General features: G+C 42.6%; 1 protein-coding gene across 4 annotated transcripts in view; it reads left to right on the top strand.

Annotated features, from left to right (window-relative positions):
- The first annotated feature begins 2,764 nt into the window (after nucleotides 1-2,764).
- Nucleotides 2,765-25,531, top strand: part of DNAJB6 (DnaJ heat shock protein family (Hsp40) member B6) — a 99,002-nt gene continuing 76,235 nt past the window's right edge. For 2 of the 4 annotated variants that reach the window (XR_012157621.2, XM_073334550.2), the window contains exon 1: nucleotides 2,765-2,881. The gene's annotated coding sequence lies outside the window, so the exon portion shown is untranslated. The remainder of the gene's footprint in view (nucleotides 2,882-25,531) is intronic. The other 2 variants (XM_073334551.2, XM_073334548.1) reach the window with 1 other exon arrangement.

The following is a 25,531-nucleotide window of genomic DNA, read 5'->3' as shown; positions in this document are numbered from 1 at the left end:
TTCTGAAACCGGTCAAATTTATCTACAGTCTTCTTGAATTGTGGGCACCACAACCAGGCATTGTATTCCACCAAAGGTCACACCATTGCCAAATACAGAGGTAAAATAACCTCTCTTCTCCTACTCAAGATTCCCATGATTAGGGTTGGCACCCATCTGGTTTTCACCCAGACAGTCCAGGTTTTGGTTTGTGTGTCTGGGTGCCATTTTATAAACCCTGATGTCTGTTTTTTTTTAATCTGTGGAAACCGCTTGCTGCTAATTTGAATTTAACCCGCTGAGAGACGCTTACTCAGCGAACACTCACCACCCTTGTGAGATCGGGGACAGAGCCCAGCCAAACATAGCCCGGACCACTGCCTGCCCCACCAACTCCGGACTTCCCACCTGGGGAAAGTTCAGAAAGTTTGGTGGGACATGGGAACTAGATAGGTGTGCAACAAATGGGGGGGGAGGTGCTCCCCTTCTCTCCTCTCTCAGGTGGATGTGCTGCAAATGGGGGAGCACCTGTTTTTTTTTTCCTTCAACACTCCCACTGTGTGCGCACGTGGATGGGACTTTCTTCTTATGTACTAGTGCAAATAAGGGGAGTCTCTCCCCCAATCTGGATATGCATTCAAATGCGGGGGGGGGTGTTTCCCTTTCACCCCCGCTGTTCATGCAAAAGGAAGAGCTCCCTTCCTCTCCTCCCAGAACTAGTGTGCTAATGAAGCAAACCACCCACTGTGTGTGTGGAAATGGAGAAGTTCAAATGAGTGCCTGTAAATGAACCTCTCCCTACCCCCATGTGTATGCAAATTGTGCTTACTACCCAGGATGTGTGGGCAGATATACCTGAGAGGTGACAACTGGGGGCGGGAGGGAGGGAAGAGAGAGCAACAGGGGTGAGGCCTTGTGGGGATGAGGTAGAGAATGGGGCAAGGGGTGGAGCCTTGGGGGAAGAGGTGGGACAGGGGGCAGGGCCGCCAACTCCGGGGTCTAACAGCCATTAGAAAAGTGGCATGGCAACCCCTACCCATGATTATACATCTCAGGATGGCATTAGTCCAATTGGTCACAGCCTTGCAGTAGGAGGGCACATCCAGCCGATTATATACCAGGACACCCAGGGTTTTTTTCAGTCATTGAGATATGGGCAGCCTAGCGTGACCAGATGTCCCGATGTTACAGGGACAGGCCCAATATTTGGGGCTTTGTTTTATATAGGCTCCTATTACCCCCCACTCCGTCCCAATTTTTCACACTTGCTACCTGGTCACCCTAGGGCAGCCACAGTGTTGCCCAGGCCCCTGGGGATCTGACTGTGGCCTGTGGCTGCCGAGGTCGGCAAGGTGCAATCCATCTTGGCCCAGCGGCCCTGGGGGCTGCCCCATGGGACTCAGCACAGGTCACCCAGGCCCAGGGTAGCTCGGATGCCTTCAGGTCTCCACCCCGCGACGGGGCCAGCCTGGCACTGGGCTACCGCCATCTCTTGGGGTGGCCGCCCTGTGGCTGGGTGCCCCCGGGGGCGTGTGACTCCCTCCCCCTCTTCCCCCCGAGGGTCACCTCGGTCCATGGCTCATGCCCTCGGGGTGGGGGCCTGTCATAAATATAAAGGGAAGGGTAAACCCCTTTGAAATCCCTCCTGGCCAGGGGAAAGCTCCTCTCACCTGTAAAGGGTTAAGAAGCTAAAGGTAACCTCGCTGGCACCTGACCAAAATGACCAATGAGGAGACAAGATACTTTCAAAAGCTGGGAGGAGGGAGAGAAACAAAGGGTCTGTGTCTGTCTGTAGTCGTTTTGGCCGGGGACAGAACAGGAATGGAGTCTTAGAACTTTTAGTAAGTAATCTAGCTAGGTATGTGTTAGATTATGATTTCTTTAAATGGCTGAGAAAAGAATTGTGCTGAATAGAATAACTATTTCTGTCTGTGTATCTTTTTTGTAACTTAAGGTTTTGCCTAGAGGGGTTCTCTATGTTTTTGAATCTAATTACCCTGTAAGATATCTACCATCCTGATTTTACAGGGGGGATTTCTTTATTTCTATTTACTTCTATTTTTTATTAAAAGTCTTCTTGTAAAACACTGAATGCTTTTTCATTGTTCTCAGATCCAAGGGTTTGGGTCTGTGGTCACCTATGCAAATTGGTGAGGCTTTTTATCCAACATTTCCCAGGAAAGGGGGAGTGCAAGTGTTGGGAGGATTGTTCATTGTTCTTAAGATCCAAGGGTCTGGGTCTGTAGTCACCTAGGCAAATTGGTGAGGCTTTTTACCAAACCTTGTCCAGGAAGTGGGGTGCAGGGTTTTGGGAAGTATTTTGGGGGGAAGGACGTGTCCAAACAGCTCTTTCCCAGTAACCAGTATTAGTTTGGTGGTGGTAGCGGCCAGTCCAAGGACAACGGGGGGAATATTTTGTACCTTGGGGAAGTTTTGACCTAAGCTGGTAAAGATAAGCTTAGGAGGTTTTTCATGCAGGTCCCCACATCTGTACCCTAGAGTTCAGAGTGGGGGAGGAACCTTGACAGGGCCCATAACGGGCTGGAGACGCGCGGGGGGCGCTGCGACCTGCCGTGACGGCCTCGCCCATGCCTCCCCTCCCGCACCGGCTCCCCAGTCGGCCGCGAGGCCACCCGCCGCACCCCAGCCCCGCAGCGCGCCGCCAACAGCCAGCAGGTGGCGCCGCAGCTCGCGCTCCCTGTCAGCCCCCCCCCCCACACACTCTTCCGCTTCGAAGGAAGAGGGCGAGGTCGTTCCAGAAACTTCCGGAAATAGGGGGCGTTAGCGGAAGTGACGTTCCGGAGAGCGACGCAATTTCTGTTTGTGCGTGGCCGGCCAAAGCTGGTGCAATCGCTGCTGCTGGGAGAGACGGGAGCGCGTCCGCCGTGCAGGCCTGGGCAGGGTGAGCCAGGGGCTCGCGGGGGAGGGGTGCGGGGGCGGTTTATGCTGTTCCCGCCGGGGTGGCGATGGCGGGACCGGACCGGACCGGACCGGACCTGGGGGGTGGGGGGTAATACGAGGCAGGCTCTCGCCCTCCGCGACAGTGTTGTTGGTGATGGAGCTTCCCCCCCATCTCCCGCTGGCGGCAGAGCGGGGGCGGGGTGAGCGGGGGCCACCGCTGCTGTCTGCGCCCGAGCCGCTGTGGGGGCGCTTCTGGGGGCCGGGCCCCGGTTCTGGGCGGGCCTGTGGTGAGCCCTGACCCCAGCTCCGGGGTGCGGCGGGACTGGCGTGGAGCGCGACCCGGGCGTCGGTCGCGGTGGGAAGGGAGCGGATGCGGCGATACGCTCCCTGCCTTGGGGAGGGCCCCGGCGGCTCGGTTACTCCGACCGGCAGCTGGGTGCCGGGGAGATACGCCGCAGCGCTGAGCGAGGACAAGGCCCGTGTTGGTGCCTCGCAATGAGGCAAACTCAGATCGCGCCACACTTCCGGGGAGTCTAACGCTGCGCGGGGGTGGGGTGGCGAGGGAGCTCCGAGCACCCCGGTACGCTCGCAGGTACCGAAGAGGTGACTCCCCAGGCCGGTGTGTAGCCGCCTCTTCGCTCTGAGTCCGCTTCACGTTTTTGGGGGTGGCTCTGGGCGCTAGTTTTTCCTTAAAAAGCAAGCGAGGGAAGCGGCCACAGAGCCCCATGGTACCACTGGAGTTCTTGTACTTTAGTTGTTTGCAGTAAAACTTCCACGCACCTGTGAGTTCCCTTCTTCAGTAAGTAAGGGCAATGGTAGCAGCCTAGTGTGTTTGCAAAGCCGAGGGGCCCTTGGATGTTTTGTATATGATGTTGCCAAGTTTCCCACGCACAGTGTCCCTGTGAAGGTGAGGCAGATGGTTCATGTCATCACTATTTGTAGGATTTCTGGGATGGTAGTGAGTGGGCAAGTGGAGTCTCTGGTCTTCCTGCTGACAATAAAACTTTAAACTAGCTTCAGGGTGGTCACAACTAATGTGATTTGAAGTTGTCTGCAAAACTGGTTTCCTCTTTGAGGCAGGAAGAACATGGAACAAATTCTTTGAGACATTAAGATCATTGAAGCCCTTTCTCAATATGTTTTAACTAGTAACTTTATAACCATAGATAGAAATTGGAGTGTTTAGCATAGAACATTGTTCTTAGGGGGCCAAGATGACATTATAGAAGCTAAATTTTTATAACAAGGTTTTAAATGTATATGGTCAAGCTTGTGACCTGGCATAGCAATTTAGTTGTCAGTCTTGTGCAGGGTGGATAAAAATCAGTGATTTATTTAAAAACATAAAAATAAATCCAGTTTTTTATTTAAATCGGGGAAAAAACTATTTTCCTTTTTGAGAGGGGGAAAACCTACCTAAAGGTAGTTTTAATTAAGATACATGATAGCTCAAAGATATCTCCTCGTGGAATAGGGATTAGAAGTTCTAATCCTATAGTATGAGACTATATATTCATGTAATGTTTAAGAAAAGTTTTGTAAATGAGTTCCAGTAGTTCATGGATTTAGGGACCCAGTTTTATGGGATTCCAGGGGCTTCTGTATAGATTATTAACGTTAATCTTTCCATCTGTCCAGTGGTGCTCAGTCTAGCAGATACCGTCAGAGATGCTTAGTTTTGTAGTTCTCAGACTGGATTTGTGTTTCCAGAGATAATATGCTGTTTTAAAATAAATAATATATAAAGGTGAGAAATAACAGACCTCAACCCTATTGTCCCTTTGCAAATTTGCGTACACGGAGTCAATCCCTTACCTCTCTCTCAAAGTGTAAAGTTTCAAAAAGTTCAATGAATAGAAGATTGTTGGGGGTGGAATAGATCTGGACAAGAAGAAGTCTGAAGATAAGTGTGAGAAGGGAGAGACGGGCAGTAGGAACAAAAGTGAAACAGGAGTATAAACAAACAGGAAAATGAAGGTGAAGATGACTGAATTAGCTGCAAAAACCAATATTTTAAGTTTCTCGTGTTGAACTGGCTGACAATTTCATTTTTTTAATATTTCATTTAACTATTTTAAACAATTTTTTAACGAAAACAAACCTGATTTTAAACTTGAATGTTGAACTAAATTCAAAAATTCATATGCTTGTTTAGTTAAAATATTATATATTTGCTATCGAAGAAAAAATTCCAGAATACTTAACATTGTTTGTTTTTTAGTTAAATAAAACAATTTAAATGTCTGTCTGGTGGTGGTCTCCTCCTAATACATCATGGCAAGAAAATCCTCCAAATATTAATGATAATTCACCTCCCAGTGACTTCATAAATATCTGCTTCTATTACCTTTGGTAAATGAAATAACCAAACAGTCATTCATTTTCTGATATAGCTGTAAAACTAATTTGAAAAGTTTTCAAAATAAACCACTTCAAAAATGTACAGTGTGTACCTTCTAAAAATGAAACTTACATCTATCTCGAGTTGTGAAGAATATGTATTAAGGTTACAGCCCACAAGAATGCACTTTTATGTAGAAATCCATGATTAAATTATCTGCTTGACTAGTGATTTAAATCAAATCCACTGTGGTCTTGTATATAGAATATCATAAAAAAAAAACATGGCTTTAGCCTAGTTTGAATGATTGAAATGGCCTTGGGCTCTGCTAGTTCCATTCTCTGATTATATGGTCCTTTGGCAGTTATTGCTGTGTACTTGTGAGGGGTGCATAATCATATGGGTCTGGATTCTTCAGGTTTTGGGATATGAGGTATCGTGTAACTCCAGTTAGAAAAGGTGTTTGATTCCAGATGGGGAGGTGTAAGAACTTGGCAGTTAAGTTAAACTGTAGTTGTGTTACCTTACTGGGCTGACTAAATAGTCAGCTGAAGTATGTGTAAGGCAATGGGCAAATATGCTTACCAGGACACTTGTTTTTTTTTTAAAATGCGCAGAACAAAAAATGAACAAATTCCACAAAGGTTGGCTTTATAAGTTAGTTAATAGAATTCATTTGAGCCCTATAGATAGTCCTTGTATTAGCTCTGGCTATGACCACAGAGCCCTTCTTATCAGATCTTTACATAATTTTTTGTTTAAATCCTCTTTCCAGTTTCTGAGACTGAATTCAGTTTGTTAGTGGACCGTGGAATTGTTTATATGTTGCCACAAGAAAATTGTTACCACTAATGTCCTGTGAAAACATGAAATCTAGAAGTGAGAACAGCAGGGCTTTTGACTTCCAGTAGCTAAACAACTAGTTACAGCAAAATCAAAACATCACACATAAATTAGCATAATTTCAGAGCACTATAATACATCAAAAATAAACCCAAGGTCAATTTTCTCAAAAAAAAAGCCAACCCCCCCCCCCACCCAAATTTCATCAAACAATATCTTTTAAAAAAAACTCTGGAAGAAATAACTTTCTTTGAAAGTTTGAAATGTTTTATTTAGTCATAGTGGGGAAATTCCCACTTGCAGTGGGGTGGGGGGAAGGAAGGGAAGTAAAATATGAACAAATGCAGAGAAAAGGAGAGAAGGAAAATCCTAAAAATTCAAAACCATTTTCTTCAAACAAACAGTTTCAGTTATTTTAATCAAAAAATCAATTTCAACCAGCTTCGCACACAAGTAATTGCCTTTATTCAGCATAACGTATTTTTCTGCCTCAGTTACTTTTGGTTTCCACAAGTTAATTGTTTTCCAATGCTGCCTTCCATCGTGGATAACACTTCAGAATATTTTAAATTTTAATACAGGGTTTTTAAAACATCTATTCCAAATTAAATTGGAAATGGACAGTCTATGTTAAGTCCCCAAACTTAACATATTGAAATCATTTAAACAAAATAAAAAAAAAATCGAAGTCAAACCACAACTTGTGGAAGTCATTGGTTAAACACCTGGAATCCGAGTCCGTTGAAGGCCTAAAACCAGTTGCTTTTTTTGCTGGTGCATAGAGAATATTTTCTTTTCAGTTTATTCAACTAGTTCAGTTCAATGGCTCATACAAAGTTAAGAAACCAATTGGAAGTTGAAAAAGCAGGAAAGCTAGTCTTCCTCTTCTAATTTAGAAATAATAAAAACTAGGTGCAAGAGGATGAACTCTGCTAGTTTTTAAATATTTGACAGACATGGTGTCCTCAGAAGTATTTAGTCTGGCTTCCACTGAATTCAGCAAAAGTTAAGAGCCTAAATACCTTTGTTTCCAGTCACCGTGGCCCAAATCTACATACAGTCACCTCAGTTCACTAACTACAGATAATACTACCATAGTTTAATAAATCAGTTCATTTTAAATGCAAAACATGTTAAACTTTTTCTTTTATATCTGGTATGCCAGGGGACACACTAAAGTTTGTGCCCCCAGAAGGTCTTCCTGGTTCTTGAGGCAAAGACAATGGAATTAGGAAAATATAAAGGGAGTAAAAAGACCTTCTAGTTAACTATTGGTTGGGGAATAAAGCACCCTCTGATTCTGTGAATATGGGATCCCCATATCTGGTGGCCTGGTAACTTGATGTAAGTAATACTCCTGGGGGAATTCTGCAGGAAAAAAATTCTGTGCACAATATTTTCAAATTCTGCATATTTTATTCGTCAAAGTAATAGTACAGTCACTCCAGTTTCAGTTATTTTGGTAATTTATTTCAAAATGCCTGTCAGCAAGTATGTCTGTAACAATACAGACAACAAAAGATTCATGAAATGTTTTTTGACAAATTCCTTACTAGGCATATTAATACAGAACTCTGAGTAATTCATTTAAACTACAGTACAGAACCGTATTTTCGGAACCCCTCAGAAGCAGGGCAAAGGCTTGGGGGAATCCGGGGGAGTGGATAAGCTGAGGGAGAGGAAAGTAAATTGCTGGGAAGGAACCTGGGTCTGAAGTTGGAGGGCTCTTGGGTATGGGTGGGAAAAGTATGGAACAGATTTCTGGGGGAGCCGGGAGGGATTGTTAGGGAGCTTCCCCCATGCAGACCCTGGCTGATTCCTAGCTTCTCCCATTCAGTCAGGCACATGTGTCCCTGCACCCCCGTCTCTGTTTCCTTCCACCCCCATGTGGCCCTGCATCCCCTTCCCCATGTGGCCCTGCCCAACTCTGTCCTCCCCTACTAGCCCTTATGAACCCCTGTATGTGACCCCTCAGCAGCCCCATGTGCCCCATGCTGTCTGTTTCTCCATATCCCCTGTCTCCTGATCTGGCCTGACAGGCGCTGTGACGAAGGCACTGCAGGCTCTTTCTCTTCCATATGGTATCGGGCTGGCCAGGAGCAGCTGCTCTGTTCTAGTGCCACAGCACCCTCTGGTGGGCGATAGGTGGAACTGCATATCTTTCAGCTAGAAGTTTTCTGCGGGGAAACACAAAATGTGCGGCCCATGAATTATGCATGCAGTGGCGCAGAATTCCCCCAGGAGTAAAGTAACATATCTGCTTAGACAGAGATTGTAACTTGCTAAAATTAATTGCTAGTGTTAATTGCTAGAGAACTTGTCTTGTTTGTAACCATATCTGTCTTTTCTCCTTGTTTAGAATCACTTTTAAATCTGTTCATACATTTATTCTTGATTGTTACAAAACCATCTCGGTGTAAAGGGCAAGTCTTCAGCTAACCTAACAGATGCGTGCTCTGCCTTTTTGGAGGCAGAGCACCTAATTTCTGAGTATCCAGTGAGATGGACTGTGTACTGCAGGGAGATATCTCGAGTGAACTTGGGAACTCTGATTCACTGATTTGTTACCTGATAGGCAAAGTTTAGACTGACAGAGTCTTGAAGAGTTTGCTGGCAAGGCAGACAGGCTGTTATGTCAGTGCTCTCACTCTTGCTAAGTCGGAGTGATAAAACGGTGGCTCACAGTTCTGGGAGTTCTGAGCATGACATCACAGTTCACCAGATGTAAAAACTGTACTTTCTGCTGCTTAGTTAACTTTGGCTGTAACTGTACCTTTCTCACTTTCTCCACCCACCACGCTCTATCAGCAACAGGGATGTAGATGGAATGTGCACAGAGAGGAGACATCAAGTTCAACTCTCCCTATGATGGGTTCCCCCTGGGGTGCCACCTGGAACTGGGGTACCACTGAGCCCCCTTGACCCACCAGGCTGGACTCCCTTTTACACTGTTGTCATAAATATAAAGGGAAGGGTAACCACCTTTCTCTATACAGAACTATAAAATCCCTCCTGGCCTGAGGCAAAACCCCTTAACCTCACTGGCGCTTGACCAAAATGACCAATGAGGAGACAAGATACTTTCAAAGCTGGAGGGGGCAAAAAAAAAAGGGTCTGTCTGTGTGTGATGCTTTTGCCGGGAACAGAACAGGAATGAAGTATTAGAACTTGTTAGTAAGTAATCTAGAAATGCGTTTGTCAAGGTTCCTCCCCCACTCTGAATGCTAGGGTACAGATTGGGGGACCTGCATGAAAACCTCCTAAGCTTATCTTTACCAGCTTAGGTCAAAACTTCCCCAAGGTACAAAATATTCCACCCTTTACCCTTGGATTGGCCGCTACCACCACCAAACAAATACTGGTTACGAGCTGTTTGGAAACATCTTTCCCCCCAAATACTTCCCAAAACCTTGCACCCCACTTCCTGGACAAGGTTTGGTAAAAAACCTCACCAATTTGCATAGGTGACCACAGACCCAAACCCTTGGATTTGAGAACAATGAAAAAGCATTCAGTTTTCTTACAAGAAGACTTTTAATAGAAATAGGAGTAAATAAAAGTAAACAAATCCCCTCTGTAAAGTCAGGATGGTAGATACCTTACAGGGTAATTAGATTCAAAGCACAGAGAATCCCTCTAGGCAAAACCTTAAGTTACAAAAAAGATACACAGACAGAAATAGTTATTCTATTCAGCACAATCCTTTTCTCAGCCATTTAAAGAAATCCTAATCTAACACATACCTAGCTAGATTACTTACTAAAAGTTCTAAGACTCTATTCCTGGTCTATCCCCGGCAAAAGCAGCATGTAGACAGACACACAGACCCTTTGTTTCTCTTCCTCCTCCCAGCTTTTGAAAGTATCTTGTCTCCTCATTGGTCATTTTGGTCAGGTGCCAGCAAGGTTACCTTTAGCTTCTTAACCCTTTACAGGTGAGAGGAGTTTTCCTCTGGCCAGGAGGGATTTTAAAGGGGTTTACCCTTCCCTTTATATTTATGACAGCGTTAGATTTCCTTTTGTTTAAATAGCTGGTAAATAAGCTGTGCTGAATGGAATGTATATTCCTGTTTTTTGTGTCTTTTTTGTAACTTAAGGTTTTGCTCTGTTTTGAATCTGATTACCCTGTAAGGTATTTACCATCCTGATTTTACAAAGGTGATTCTTTTACTTTTTCTTTAATTAAAATTCTCTCTTAAGAACCTGATTGCTTTTTCATTGTTCTTAAGATCCAAGGGTTTGGGTCTGTGTTCACCTATGCAAATTGGTGAGGATTTTTGTCAAGGCTTCCCCAGGAAAGGGGGTGTAGGATTTGGGGGGATTTTGGGGGAAGACGTCTCCAAGTGGGCTCTTTCCCTGTTCTTTGTTTAACATGCTTGGTGGTGGCAGCATAGGGTTCAAGGACAAGGCAAAGTTTGTACCTTGAAGTTTTTAACCTAAGCTGGTAAGAATAAGCTTGGGGGGGGTTCATGCAAGTCCCCACATCTGTACCCTAGAGTTCAGAGTGGGGAAGGAACCTTGACACTGTACTGCTGTGACAAGCTGCCAAGCCCTCTCCAGGCTCCAGCCTGTACTTACACCAGCACGCACACAGGTAGGACACACCTAGCTGCAGTACACGCATGCAGGCTTTTTAACCAGCCCCTGCATGGTAAGGCTTCAGCTAGGGCACCTCCCAGTTCCTAAGGCACGCACCCTCTGTGGAGTATAAACCCAAAATTATACAATATTGAGCTGCATAGGGAACTGTCCAGTATAAGCTCATGAAATTCGCCCCCTCCCTCAGTGTGGAGAGTAATATACAACCGCTTTCTGCCCTGAGTTATGACTCCCACAAACTGGTTTTAGATAAAGCAGAAACAATTGTATTAACTATAGAAGATTTTAACTGATTATAAGGGATAGCAAACTGATCAAAGCAGATTACCTGCAAATAAACAAACTGCAAACTAAGCTTAATATACAACATAGATGGGATATGAATAGCAAATTCTCACGCTAAGTAATGATACAAGCAGACTGCAGATTCTTAAGGGGCAAGCTGCACTTGCTTACGGCTTGGAATCCCCAGGTGTTCCATTCACAAGCTAAAAATCCCTTTAGCCTGGGTCTAGCACTTCCTCCTAGTTCAGTCTTTGTTCCTCAGGTGTTTCCAGGAGCCTCCTTGGGAGGGGAGTCATTGAAGAACCCAGATGATGTCACTCCCCTGCCTTTTATAGCTTTTGCACATGGTGGGAACACTGTTTCAAAGCTTGGTTCTCACGCAAGTCAGTGGAAAAATAAACCTCCCAAGGTGAAGTCCAACACCAGGTGATCTGGTCACATGTCCCTGTTGTGTAACAGCAGCCATTATTGGAGGCTGTCTGTAGCATCCTCAGGAAGGCTCCCCAGCTGGAGATAAGCTTCCCCTGACGCCTATTGTTCTCTCTCATGGCTGATTAACTTGATGGCTGGCTGGGAAGGACCCATTCTAGACTGAGAGCCTTTGCCTAGTGGGCGTTGCCCAAAAATAGCTACATGTGAAATAGATACAGTCAATATTCATAATTGCAGATACAAAAATGATCCATGCATGCAAATAGGATAATCATTCAGCAAATCATAAACTTCCCAATGACCTCTCACATGACTTGCATAAAATACATCATAACTATGTCATAATCACATCAAATATCATTGTGAAGAATATGGAGTGCAGTGTCACACTTCAATCCCAATTCCCAAGAAGTCCCAGTTCCTAACAGTAATGGGGCAATGCAGGGAAAAGGGAAGTGAGGATTTTAATAACATTAACTTTGTATTACCATAGTGCTTATGAGCACTAGTCAGGGACCAGCACCCCATTGTGCAAGGCATTGTACAAACTCAGCAAAAAGATGGCCCCCCTGTCTGAAGGAGCTTAAGTTCAAGTGAAGGTGTCTGTCAAGTGGCAGTAGTAGCTGTCCCAGGACAGGAGCCCCTTCTGTCTACTGATCTTCTTACAATTTGCCAGAGAAACTGCTCACTGGATCCTGTGAGTTGTGGTTGGCCTGGATGTTTGGCTTACCTGTTGTGTTTTTTTTGTGGGGGGGGGGGGGCGTGGATAATACAAAAATATTGCATTGGTTAAAAAAGCTGCATAACGTTAACAATAAGTTAAGTTTTGTTGTTTTGGGGGTTTCTCTGGTGGGAAAAAAAATGTTTGCATCAAAATAGTTTCTCCCCCCCCAGCATTTGTGTATTAAAAAAAATTAATTGAACTGTTAAACAATAATAGAATAACATTTAGATAAATATTTTTGGATGTTTTCTACATTTTCAAATATATTGATTTCAGTTACAATACAGAATACAAAGTGTACAGTGCTCACTTTGTTTTTCTGATTACAAATATTTGCACTATAAAAAACAAAGAAAATAGTATTTTTCATGTACTATAGCGCAGTCTCTTTATCATGAAAGTGGAACTTACAAATGTAGAATATGTACAAAAAAACCCCCCTGCATTCAAAAATAAAATAATGTAAAACTTTAGAGCCTACAAGTCCACTCAGTCCTATTTCTGGTTTAGCCAGTCGCTCAGACAAACAAGCATTTTATCTCCTGCAAATGTAACCAAGCTATCTGCTTCGTGTTCACAATGTCACCTGAAAGTGAGAACAGGTGTTCGCATGGCACTGTTGTAGCCAGCATTGCAAGATATTTACATGCCAGCTGCTCTAAATGTCTCTTCATGCTTCAACCACCATTCCAGAGGATCCAAAGCGGTGTGGGCTGATGCACGTTCATTTTCATCCTCTGAGTCAGATGTCACGATCAGAAGGTTGACTTTCTTTTTTGGTGGTTCCGGTTCTGTAGTTTCTGCATCGGAGCGTTGGTCTTTTAAGACTTCCAAGAGCGTGGTCCACACTTTGTCCGCCTCAAATTTTGGAAGGCACTTCATATTCTTAAACCTTGGGTTTAGAAATTTCACATTGGTACCTTCTTTGTGTTTTTGTCAGATTTGCTGTGAAAGTGGTGTTAAACGTGATGATTCATCACCTGAGATATCTATAACATGAAATATATAGCAGAATGCAGGTAAAACAGAGCCGGATGAATACAATCCTCTCCCCCACCCCTCCCCCCTGCCGAGTTCAAATTTAACTAACTCTTGTTTTAAAAAAAAAAAAGCGTCGTCAGCATGGGAGCATGTCCTCTGGGTTGGTGGCCGAAGCATGAAGGGGCATATGAATGTTTAGCATATCTGGCATGTAAATACCTTGTAATGCTGGCTACAAAAGTCCAATGCGAACGCCTGTTCTTATTTACAGTGTCCCCAATAGGTGAGAAGGATGCAGAACTATCTCTTGTAAATGTAAACAAAGTTGTTTCTTGCTCAGCCAATTGCTAAGACAAGTAGGACTGAGTGGACTTGTAACAAAATCTACATTTGTAAATTGCACTTTCACGATAGAGATCGCACTACAGTACTTGTATGAGGTGAATTGAAAAATACTATTTCTCTTGTTTATAATTTTTACACTGCAAATTTTTAATCAAAAATAAGTGAGCAGTGTACACTTTGTGTTCTGTTGTAATAAAATCAATATATTTGAAAATGTAGAAAAAAATCCAAAAATATTTAATAAATTTCCATTGGTATCCTATTGTTTAACAGTAGGATTAAAACTGCAATTAATCACAAATTTTTTTGAGTTAATCACATGAGTTAAATATGATTGATCAACAGCTGTCTGCTTCATATAAACGAAACCTGAACTTTATAAAACTGGCCATAGAGGCTCTGATTTAGCTAGCTTATGGATAAGAAGTAATTTAATGGGTAGAATAATAGCCAAGAGTATTTGAGGTGTGGGCTCTGCATTACTGTGCCTTTCCAGAATTTCCCTCTGTTATCCTTGGTTCCGGGGTAGAGGATTTCACTCCTGTCTCATTTCTTCTCACTTTTCAGTTGGCTGATTTTTATGTAGTTTTTCTTAGTTGTAATACCTTCTACGGATTTGTGTATTTTACCACATGCTTTCCTGTTCTCACTGTTGGCTGTGGCCTGCAGTTGCTGCCAGTATAGTCTTGTACTCATTTTCATTTGGGGCCTCCTTTGAGCATCTTGCTCTGAAAATGAGAGTACAGCAAAGTTGGCCTTATTTTAGAGAAGCAGAATTAGAAGGCATGTAATCATCCTGTTGAGCTTATTCCACACATTTATTTACTCAAATATGTTGCTATTTTTATTTTTTGGACAGAGCTATGTTGTATGGAAGAGAAACTTGTGTAAAAGTAGAAGTAAATATACATCCAAAAGTTTCTTTTAGTTCGTTTTGACTTGGGCCACATCTGTATATCGAGCACATCAGCAGCACCACTGCACTGATGCAGCAGTGCCTTTAGTGAAGACTCTCTATGCCAGTGGTCCCCAAACTGTGGGGTGTGCCCCCTAGGGGGCAAGGAAGAATGTTTCAGGGGGTGGGGAAGGAGTGCCACACAGTCCCATACTACCCCCCCAGCTCTGCTCTGATCTTGCCTGCAGCCCCAGCCCTCAGCTCTGACTTCAGCACAGCTCAGGGGAGCATGGACAGATTCCATTACAGGTTGGGGGGGAGCATGACCTAAAAACTTTGGGATCCACTGTCTATGCTCTATGGGAGAAGCTCTCCTGCTGACATAGCACTGTGCACACAAGCACTTATGTCACTCGCAGGTGGAATATTCACACCTCTGAATGACACAAGTCACATAGACATAACTTTGGTTTAGTTTGTGTCTAGGCTGGTGATGGCCAACCTGAGCCTGAGAAGGAGCCAGAATTTACCAATGTACATTTCCAAAAAGCCAGTCTAATATGTCAGTATCGCGCTCCTCCCACCCACAGGCAGCCCTGCCAATCAGTGTCTCCCCCTCCCGCCATGTACCTCCCGAAGGCGAAGGAGTGAGGGCACAGCAGGCTCAGGAGTGGTGGTCAGAAGGGGTGGAGTGGGGTAGGGCCTGTGGCAGAGCCAGGGGTTGAGCAGTGAGCACCCCGGCACACTGGAAAGTTGGCACCTGTAGCTCTAGCCCCAGAGTCGTTGCCTACACAAGGAGCTGCATATTAACTTCTGAAGAGCCGCATGTGGCTCCGGAGCCACAGGTTGGCCACCCCTGGTCTAGGTATTCAATTCTTTTTGATGTTCATGTTTAATAACCTTACTTTAAAATTGATTATTTTTCTTCCCATGTGAATCTGAAGCTGAGTTTCACAGATGTATGTGTGTTAACCTATGTTAGGGGTAGTATCTCTTCAAGCTAAGTGGTCAGATAGCATTGAAATTTCTTGTATTTTAAGTTTCAGAGTAACAGCCGTGTTAGTCTGTATTCGCAAAAAGAAAAGGAGGACTTGTAGCACCTTAGAGACTAACCAATTTATTTGAGCATGAGCTTTCGTGAGCTACAGCTCACTTCATCGGATGCATGCCGTGGAAACTGCAGCAGATATTATATACACACAGAGATCGTGAAACAATATCTCCTCCCACCCCACTGTCCTGCTGTTACGGTGGGGTGGGAGGAGGTATTGTTTCACGATCTCTGTGTGTATATAATATCTGCTGCAGTTTCCACGGCATGCATCCGATGAAGTGAGCTGTAGCTCACGAAAGCTCATGCTCAAATAAATTGGTTAGCCTCTAAGGTGCCACAAGTACTCCTTTTCTTTTTGTATTTTAAGATATCCCAGTCTACAGTTTAATCTGCATACGTGACCATTGGTCACAAAGAGTTAACACATAATTGATTTCTGAAGACGATAGCAACATTTAAGCAACATGTCACTAGTTGGATAAATCTTTAGAAAAGTTTTTTCTGCTGCATTCCTGTGGCCTAGCATCAGTGCAGGAGCAGCTTTCATTAGTTTATTTGGCAAATGTGTAGTTGTAAACTTTCACTTACACTACACCTCTATCCCAATATAATGCAGTCCAATATAACGCGAATTCAGATAGAACATGGTAAAGCAGCGCTCTGGGGAGCGGGGCTGCTTTACCATGTTATATCCAAATTCGTGTTACCGCAAGCAGTTCCTCTGTGCCCTCCCCCCTTACTGCAGCCCCCCCGCCCCAGCTCACCTCTGCTCCGCCTCCTCCCACGAGCGAGCGTGCCGCTGCTGCTCCGCTTCTTTTTTTTCTCCCCCTCCCTCCCTTCCTTCCAGGCTTCCTGTGCCAAACAGCTGATTGGTGCAGCAAGCCTGGGAGGGAGGGAGAAGCAGAGTGGCATTGGCATGCTCAGAGAAGGAGGCAGAGTGGAAGTGAGCTGGGGCGGGGAGCAGTTCCTCTCCCTACCCCGATATAATGCAGTCTCACCTATAAGAGAGTAAGACTTTTTTTTTTTTTTTTTTTTTTTTTGGTCCCAAGGACTGTGTTATATCTGGGTAGAGGTGTATATGTTTGGAAGGTTAGGGGTCCACTTGGATATTTAGGTATCTAAAGGTGAATCCTCAACATCGTTTCTAGGGTGGGAGGTCTGTTGGTTCGGTTAGTTTTTCAACAGCACTTCTGGGTAAAGTGTATTAGGAGGAATTATGTGCTGATTTCAAGGTGTTGTCTCTTCCTAACTATGTAGACAACACCTACCATATTGTGGATGCTACTGAAATAAAAACATCTGGATTCATGCTAGCTGAAAATGCATTCAAATGGATTTTGTCTGAGTTGTGGGTCTCTTCTGCACCTGAGAATTGAGCTATACAGCGATTCCTCTGCTTTTTCTTGACCTAGCATGATAGTATGGAGGGCATTTTTCACACCCAGGCTCCTTCTGTAAAGGGCAGTCAACTCATTCAGCCATTTTTTTAGTGAAGCAACAATATTAGGTTTGTTTACCTGCTTTGGCATCCAAACAACCATATATGGGAAGGTTAATTGGAAAGGGTATATGGACCAGCAGTTTGCTTGCCCCTTGATGCATTGACTGGACTCTGGTCTCTCTCACACTCTCCATTCCAGTTATGACTCAGACTGACAGGGTCACATATTAAGAAATGTGCAGCCCACAAAAAGAGAACTAACAAAGTTTCACCTATAATCTTTAATTAGCTAGCTTGGAGGCTCTATTCCCTGCTCCTGTCAGTACTGGGCTGAGTAAGCTGCTGAATTGGGGGGTTAATAAAAAGCTTAAATTGCAGTCTTTACAAAACAGATGCATGAAGTTAAAATAGTGGATATAGGACCTCATGCACACTTCTTTGGAACCAAGATCTACCCATAGATAAAGAGCTACTGCCTAAGAACTTTCCCCTTAGGCCTTTTCCACATTAAAAGGTGGGGAAAAAAAATTCCTACCCTTTACTCTGGATTTACAAGCATTCTAATTAAACCTGCTTTACTGTGTTAAACGCCAGAAGCCTTGGGAACTTAATCTACACTTCCAGCTGACAAAATATTTTTTATAAACTTTCACTCTTATAAACCAGACCCCCAGACATATCTGTTCCTCTTCAGCATCATTATAGCTGTCTTCCCAAGGAAAAAAAATGTATCCTTAACTCCAGTTAGCTAACTTGAGGTGAAATCCCAGTGAAGACAAGACAATTTGTAGTTACAAAACAAGTAGGTTACGTTAAAGACGAAGCCTCACAGGTCTTTGCTGTAAATCTTAGGTGGCGAGAAATGTACAGAGTACAGGCACTACACATGTAGCTATATGCTGCTGTGAAAGGCAGGCTGTGTCCACAGTTGTTGCTGATGTGTAGCTACATGCAGTGAGGAAAGGCTCCGGCAAGGCAGTGGGATACAACAGCACTACAAATAGCAGTGTACATGTCTGAGGTGCTGTGTAGGGTGTACTCTCTAGGGGGTTCAGGCACTGTAGGGCACTCTACTTGCCTAATCCATGACTCACTGTCTCCACTGCTATTTATACCCGTGCTAGCTGGGTGTGCAGTTTCTGTACATGCTGCCGTAAGTGTTAGACATACATTAAATGTTCTAATAAAAGGACAGACTTCCCAGTTCTCTGGGAAATTGTAGACCCAGCTGTGCTTAACACAGGGCCTCTGTCTTGATGGAAATGTACCACTGGGAAAATGTCAATTATATGAAGTTTTTTGTAGGCTTTTCTACAGCCAACACTAAATATATTAAAATAAAAACACCCCCTAACGTCCCTGGGATATTACTAAATCCCCTAAAGATTTCTCTGAAACAAACATAGCCCAAAACAAAGTAGCTGCATTTTAGGTTAACAATATCTGGGGCAGTACTAAGCATGGTATTGATACTCCTGTTCCCACAATTTCAGGCAGTTCATGGCCTTTCAGTAACCCCCTCATAGGGCCTTTCTTGACAAGCAGAAAGGTGGTGCATTTCAGTTGTTAGCTCACTCAAGTTACCTTAACCTCACTGGCTGCGTTTTAGTCTTGAGGGGAACCAGCTAACTCAACTTCAGATTCGTTAGCCGGCATCTTAAACAGGATTTTTTTTCAAAAAGAAAAGGAGTACTTGTGGCACCTTAGAGACTTAACAAATTTATTTGAGCATACGCTTTCGTGAGCTACAGCTTACTTCATTGGATGCATGATCGGACAAAGGATTTTTTTCAGTCATGTTACGTCAGTCAATTGAGCTAACATGATTGAAGATAGTACAAAAGAAATAAAGGTGGAGAAATTTTTCTCAGTTGTAGTTTACTTCTAGAACTTGTTCAATTTACTGATGAACCATAGTTGCTCCTTGAGGGGACTTCCAATAGTCATTACCAGCCAATGACAAATGAAACTTAAGTTAAATCTGTGTTTTTAAAAATGGGGACTAGTTCCTATTTCTAGGAAAGGTCAGCTGTTCTCTGAAAGGCACGATTCCCACTGATATAAGTTAATCATAGAATCCTTTGACCTAGCTTGTCACACAATCAACCTGCTTTTCTTGTTTTCCCTATGATGCCTATTTCTAGATTGTATAGTCTTAGACTGGAGTTATGACTACTGTAGGACAGAGCAGTCATTAGTTAGGATTGCTTTTGTTACTTCTGCTGTAGATCCTTTCTGTAAGAAGATGATTACGAGGACTTTAGAACTCTAGTTAGATGTACTGGCATATCTGATGAAGTGCACTGTAGCTCATGAAAGCTTATGCTCAAATAAATGTGTTACTCTAAGGTGCCACAAGTACTCCTTTTCTAGTAAAGCATGTGAACCATTTCTGAGATACTCAAATGTACTTTCAATTTTAGTTTCTACATGTTAAATAACATAACCCATTGTCAGGGTGGATAAGAATTTTAAACAACCCCTTTAAAATTGGATTTTAGGTATAAATCTTAAATGGCTTCTAAACATTGGGAAGTATGGCAACCTATATTAAGGCCTAAATTTCACCACTGAACTAGTGGAAGTCACTGGCCAGTCACCTGGAATAGTCTGAAGTGCTAAACCAGCTTTTTGCAGCGTAGTCTTTTCTGCAGGTATAAAGAGAACTTACTTTCTTAGTTTATTCAGCTAGTTCAGTTCAGTGACTAATTGCTCATTCAAAGTTGAGAAACTGATAGGAAGTTGAAAATCTGTTCAATCTGTGAATAATGTTTAGATTTAAAAGGATTAGATCTTCTAGTTCTAAAATCTCAAAGGATATGATGACTGGGAACAATTAGCTTGATTAATTACAGATAATACTTTTAAATCCGTTTTAAATGCAAACCATTTCTAACTTTTTGTGGCCAGCACAATAAAAGTAACTTTTAATATTAGTTAAATCAAATTGTAAAGTGGTGTCTTCGTGCATTTTAATTCAACTTCCATCCAAATGCAGCTTGACAGTGTCACATGCAGATTATTTAGTAAATAAGAAATGCATCATTCAGCATTTTCTGTGTAATAAAAATGTAAACAATCTGAAGATGTGTATGTAAAGCTGTGTAATTGCTTAAATAAATGTGTGTAGAGTGCATCCTTCTGGTTAGAAAAAATACCAGATTATGCCAGCCAGTGAGAATCAACTTTTCTCTAGGAAAATGAGTGAAGTAAATTGCAAAACAAGATGAAAAGTGGTGGTTCAAATCACTTCACCCTGCCCATTTTTACTTTAATGGTGCTCCATCCTCCTTTGTAATATGCAATTTCATTCACTTGGCCCCACGGACAGCAGACTTTATTTAGGGTCACAGTAGCTTGGAACTTCGTACTTAGGCTGAAAGTTTGTGCTGTTTTTTCTTTTGACAGTTGTGACAACTGAGAAGTTGAAGTAAAATCTGTTCCATACTTGCTAAACTTGTGAACAATAGGTGACTTCATTTTGAAAATGCAGTTTCACTAGCACTTTAAATCTTTCATACATTTGCTGCAATTCTGATAACTTTTTTCAAACTATAAACAGGACTAACTACTGAACAGGTTCTTTAATTCATTTTGTCACATGCTCACCTCATATGGTTTCATACCTTGGCTATTTTAAATAGCATTGCTCTAAACAAGTGTGAATAAAATATGGTAACTTAGTCATTTTATCTTTATATTATGCTGTACAAACTAGCAAAATCCTTTTAAAAGCTAATCCCTGTTTGGCTTTCCTATAAATTAATTACATATGCCATACAAAAAAACAAAGATAATGTTAGTTGTACAGCTAAACACTCTAAAGAGAGGACACATCAACATTAAGTTGGGTATGGTAACTTTGATTTTTCTTTCTTGAGCATAAAATATTTACAGTGCAACTACACTAATATATGCATATTTAGGGCTATAGAAAATATAATTATATATATATCGCGTAACTTTACATTCTCCACTGATTTCACAAAGAATCAGTTTAATTTATACTTGGTTCTCTGTGGTGTGTATTTAATGTCTAGTATCCATTCACTATCGATTTTCTTCTCTTCAGTCAGTACTTGGGTGCAGTTCAAGTGATGATTCAGTTAATAATGAAGTTAACTGTAGGTGGCCCATATATGCCGGCAAACTTTCACTAGTAGTCTTTATGTATCTGACTCTTATGGACTATGTCAGACATAAGAATGTCTACACTACAGGCGCTGCAGCAGCTATGCCACTGTAGTGTAGATGTTTGAATTGACAGAATGTAGTTAATCTACCTCTCTGAGGCCTGGTCTGTACTAGAAAATTAGGTTGGTTTAATTGCATTGGTCAGGTGTGTGGAAAAATCCACACCTCCGAGTGGCATTATTAAGCTGACCTACATCCCTGTGTAGACAGTGCTGTGTCAATGGAAGAATTCTTCCATCGACCAACTACTGCCTGTTGTGGAGGTGGATTGCCTACACCGACTGGCTCCTGAAGCATTACAGTGGTACAGCTGTATCACTTCAACATTTTAAGTGTAGACAAGATAGCTAGGTTAACAGATGAATCCTTGCATTGACTTAGCTGTGTTTACAGTGGGAGTTAGGTTGACCTAGCTGTGTGTTTCAGGATGTGGCATTTTGCACAGCCCTGATGAACATAGCTAGGTTGATCTGATTGAAGTGTAGACCAGGTCACAGTAATAGACTCACAACTTTTAGGCACGTAGCCTCTTGGAGAAATAGAATGTCATAATGCAAGTAAAGACTGAAAGCTCTTCAGGGCAGGAACTGTCTTTTGTATTCAGTACAACTCCTAATAAAAAGATGCCATGATCCTGATCGGAGCATCTGGGTGCTATTGTAACAAATGTGTCAAAACCTAGCAATACATATTTTGACTGAGTACTTAATCCTGCAGTTATAATGTGCTCAACATAGGAGGGGTGCAGAACATTGTCTTTTGGGTTGAATTTTCTAAGTTTTAAAACCAAGGTTAAGGGAGAGATGGTAAAAGGAGTTTTCGTCTCTGGCTAGACACCACCAGAGCTTCCCATCCCAGGCACTTAAGGTGGAAGCCCATCTTCTGCACACTTAAGGAGTGACTTCTGGCTGTTAACCTAATGTGCAGTAGCTAATAAAGAATCATGTTCTTCAATTTTCTTTTTCTCTCCCGCTCTATTGTTTCCTCCTTTCCACACTTCTGAATTCTTCTGCAGGATGCCCTATTCCTGCCAATTTACCATCAAGCAAATGAAGTAGGAAAAAAGGATTATTTAATTTTACTGTTTGAAGCCATATGTACAGGAGAAAGGATGCCCTTGTGTTTGAGGCACTAGACTGGGACTCTGGACATCTGGCTCAAATTTTCTGCTCTAATGTGGACTTCCTGTGACTCTTTTGAGCAAGTCACTTAATTGTTATGCTTTCATTTCCATCTGTACAATGGGGATTAGCTTCCTTGCCTTACAAGAGTGTTGTGGACAGGGATACGTCCACCTATGGTCATGGGGGCTGTATAAATACCCATATAGAGGAACATGAAATACTCATGGCCATTGGTGGCCCTCTGTGTGTCTACTTCCTTACATCCCTAATCCACAAACTACTTGTTTGGAGCAAATAATGAATTAGCAACAGGTCTATTTTGAATATTAGTATTTACCTTGGGAAAATGGACCCATGACTGGGTGCAGCTGAACTGAATGCGGAACATTCAAGTGCAAACGTAGACAAGGACAAACTGTGTACAGTGCCATCTCAAACAAAAGATAACTTGATCTGTGACAACTCTTTTCTAATTCATTTGAAAGTTCAAACATGAAACAATCCCAGGTGTTCAGAACAATTACTTAAACATCCTTGCAAATTCTACTTTATCATGGGCAAGTAACCTTTTTGTTCTAAAGGAAAAATAAAATATCAGTAGGTCTACATCATGGTAGAATGCAAAGATTGGCTTTTTGCTTTGGCTGGTAAGTTTCCATGACCATTTTGCAAGCCTACATCAAAAGGGATGTGGAGATGTCAGATTTTTCTCAACTGGTGGATTATAGGGTTTTTTTTTCTTGTTCAAAAGCTGACTCTTTCAGTAACACATGCCTTTTATCTCCAAGGGTGGATTTTGCAACAGATCTTCCTCATGCAGGCTGTCTCATCATTGATGGGTTGGCTTTCACGTCATTTAGCTTTTGTTACAGTGACAATCACTTGTGCTCAGAGAAAAGTTTCCTGCCTCGACTATCACTGGATTTTTCACTTCTTGATTTATATATTCTGGGATTGTCATGATTGTGGAACAGTATGCTTTTAGTGCTGTATACTAGAGCCGTATTTCTCAACGACTGGTCCGTGAACCAGTAGTGGTCCCGGCGATCTCACTGATACAGTTTAGGAAGGCATGAAGCTGGTTCCACCCCCCGCCTCACTCCCCGGGGATCCCACCCCCTATACAACCTCCCTGCCCCCGCTCCCTGTCCCATGACTGCCCTAACCTATCCACACCCCCGCCCCCTGACAGGCCCCCCGGAACCCCACCCCACTCCCCCTGTTTCCTGACCCCTGACCACCAGGGGTGAGCCTCAAGGGCCAGGAGCTCAGGGGCTGGGCAGGACAGTCCCATAGGCTGCATGTGGCCCCCGGGCTGTAGTTTGTCCATCTCTGTCTTAGACATAGTCACATCTGGACTCCTATTGCAAGCAAGTAACCTTTGGCCACTGTCCATAATAAAGGAGGCTGAAAGTATATTTTAACATAAAGTTCAGTGAAACTAAAACATCTGAAAACCAGGAAATAGAGGTAAGATAAGCACCCACACAGCCTTGACTTTGTCCTCTTTGAGCAGTGCTCCAATATGTTCATATCACATACACTTTTTCCGCTTCATTGTAATAGACAGTGCCTGCAGTTTCTCTATAGAAACACCTGAGCTTGCTCTGCTGATAGAATTCTGCATTGTTCTATTTTAACAACCACTTCATATCCTCTTACAGCCCCTTCATACCTCAACAGAGGAGAACACTTAGTTATTCTTTCCCCACCCATCATTAAATCCACAGACTACTCTCAATACAGAATTGTACAGGATACAAATGATGTAGACTGGAACCTCAAGGTACATATGTACTCTTTTCCTTTGGTAACGCATACAGGTTGGTTGGTGGGACGACTCAAACCCAGATCTCCTCATATCACTGTCACAGTTGCCCCCAAACTACTCCAACTCATTCCTCCACCATTCAGTATAGTTACACGTAACACAGTAAATGTAGCTGGAATGAACGCAGATAATATCCAGCGGCTGTTGCCAGCTCCAGATGACAGAGTTACAGTTGTATGGATGTTTACCGTAACTCTGTTCTGGTTTTCAGATATTTTAGTTTTGCTGAACTCAGCGTTCTGGAAGGGCAAGAGCTATCACTGAGTAACCTTTACTCTGCGTTAATGAAGTTTTGCCATTTAACTTGAGTGACTTTGTATTTCATGATTTCTTAAATGTTGGCTTGATGTTCCATTGAATTGTCATTCAGGATTTAAAACTTTTTTTTAAAAAAAATACCAGAACTAGAACAATTGGGTTCAGAGATGACTGGAAAACTTAAAGTGGAGGAATAAGCAGGGGTAGTTTTAATGCTGAAAGGAATGGAAATTATTTACAGAATAAAACAAGGAGGTAAAAGCTAGCTGAGGTCTCTGGCAGGATTCCATATACTCCAGAGACCATTCAGCTTATTTACATGAACTCCCTCTAATATTATATTTCTGTCTCTTAATAGTGACCAAAAACATCATGGCCTTTTTTTAAACTGGCCAAGACTATTGCTCTAGGCTAAATAAGTCAAAATGGTGTTCACTAAAATTACATACCATAAGATGCTTAACTATTTATTTGGCTATTATACATCTAATCTTAATCTTAAAATAAACTCCATTTGGGTATTTTACTCTTAATAACCTTAATCTTGTGTTCATGTTGGCTGATTCATCTTCTAGATTTGAGCCAGACTAGTGGGTCCTTCTCATTTGGCTATAATTTTCCTAATAAAAGAGAGGAATGACTAGCAAACTGAATTTAATAATGCTTTATAGACCAATGTTGTCTGTAGTAACTTTATGGCTGGGTTTGGATATATATGTTCTTAAGATAATTAACTTTCTGAATTGGTTCTCAAGTGACTTACGACTGTGTCCTTTTTTTTTTTTTTTAAGAATACCATTCTGAAGCTTCCTTGGGATCTTATGAATGGCTACTAGAAATTGCACCCGTCTAGTTCCTTTAGTTTTTAAAAAAAACAAAAACAAAAAAACTTGGCAGCATTGCAGGCTTCTGAGGCAACTATGTGTTCTGCATGCTCTCCTGGAAGGGAGACTTATCTACACATACCAGGGATCAATGCTGCTGCAGCAGCAGCGGTCTAGTGAAGACCTGCTAAATCAACCAGAGAGCGACTCTGGTCGCCTCCAGTACTCCACCCGAATGAGAGGAGTAAGGCAAGTAGACAGGAGAGCATCTCCTGTTGATGCAGCACAGTGTGGACATAGCAATAAGTCAACCTAAGCTACATCTACTCCAGCTATGTTATTAACATAGCTGGAGTGGTGTAACTTAAGTCAACTTACCCTGGTAGTGTAAACAAGGCCTTACAATGGCAGCAGTACTCTAGTATGAAGAAGGTGCTACGGAAATATAGGGTAGCCAGACTTCCTAATGGCCTGTCACTAT

The sequence above is a fragment of the Lepidochelys kempii genome, chromosome 2 (genome assembly GCF_965140285.1).
Source record: "Lepidochelys kempii isolate rLepKem1 chromosome 2, rLepKem1.hap1, whole genome shotgun sequence".
Taxonomy (NCBI): Eukaryota; Metazoa; Chordata; order Testudines; family Cheloniidae; genus Lepidochelys; species Lepidochelys kempii.
Note: the sequence above shows the minus strand (reverse complement) of the source record. Positions and strands in the feature narration are given on the sequence as shown.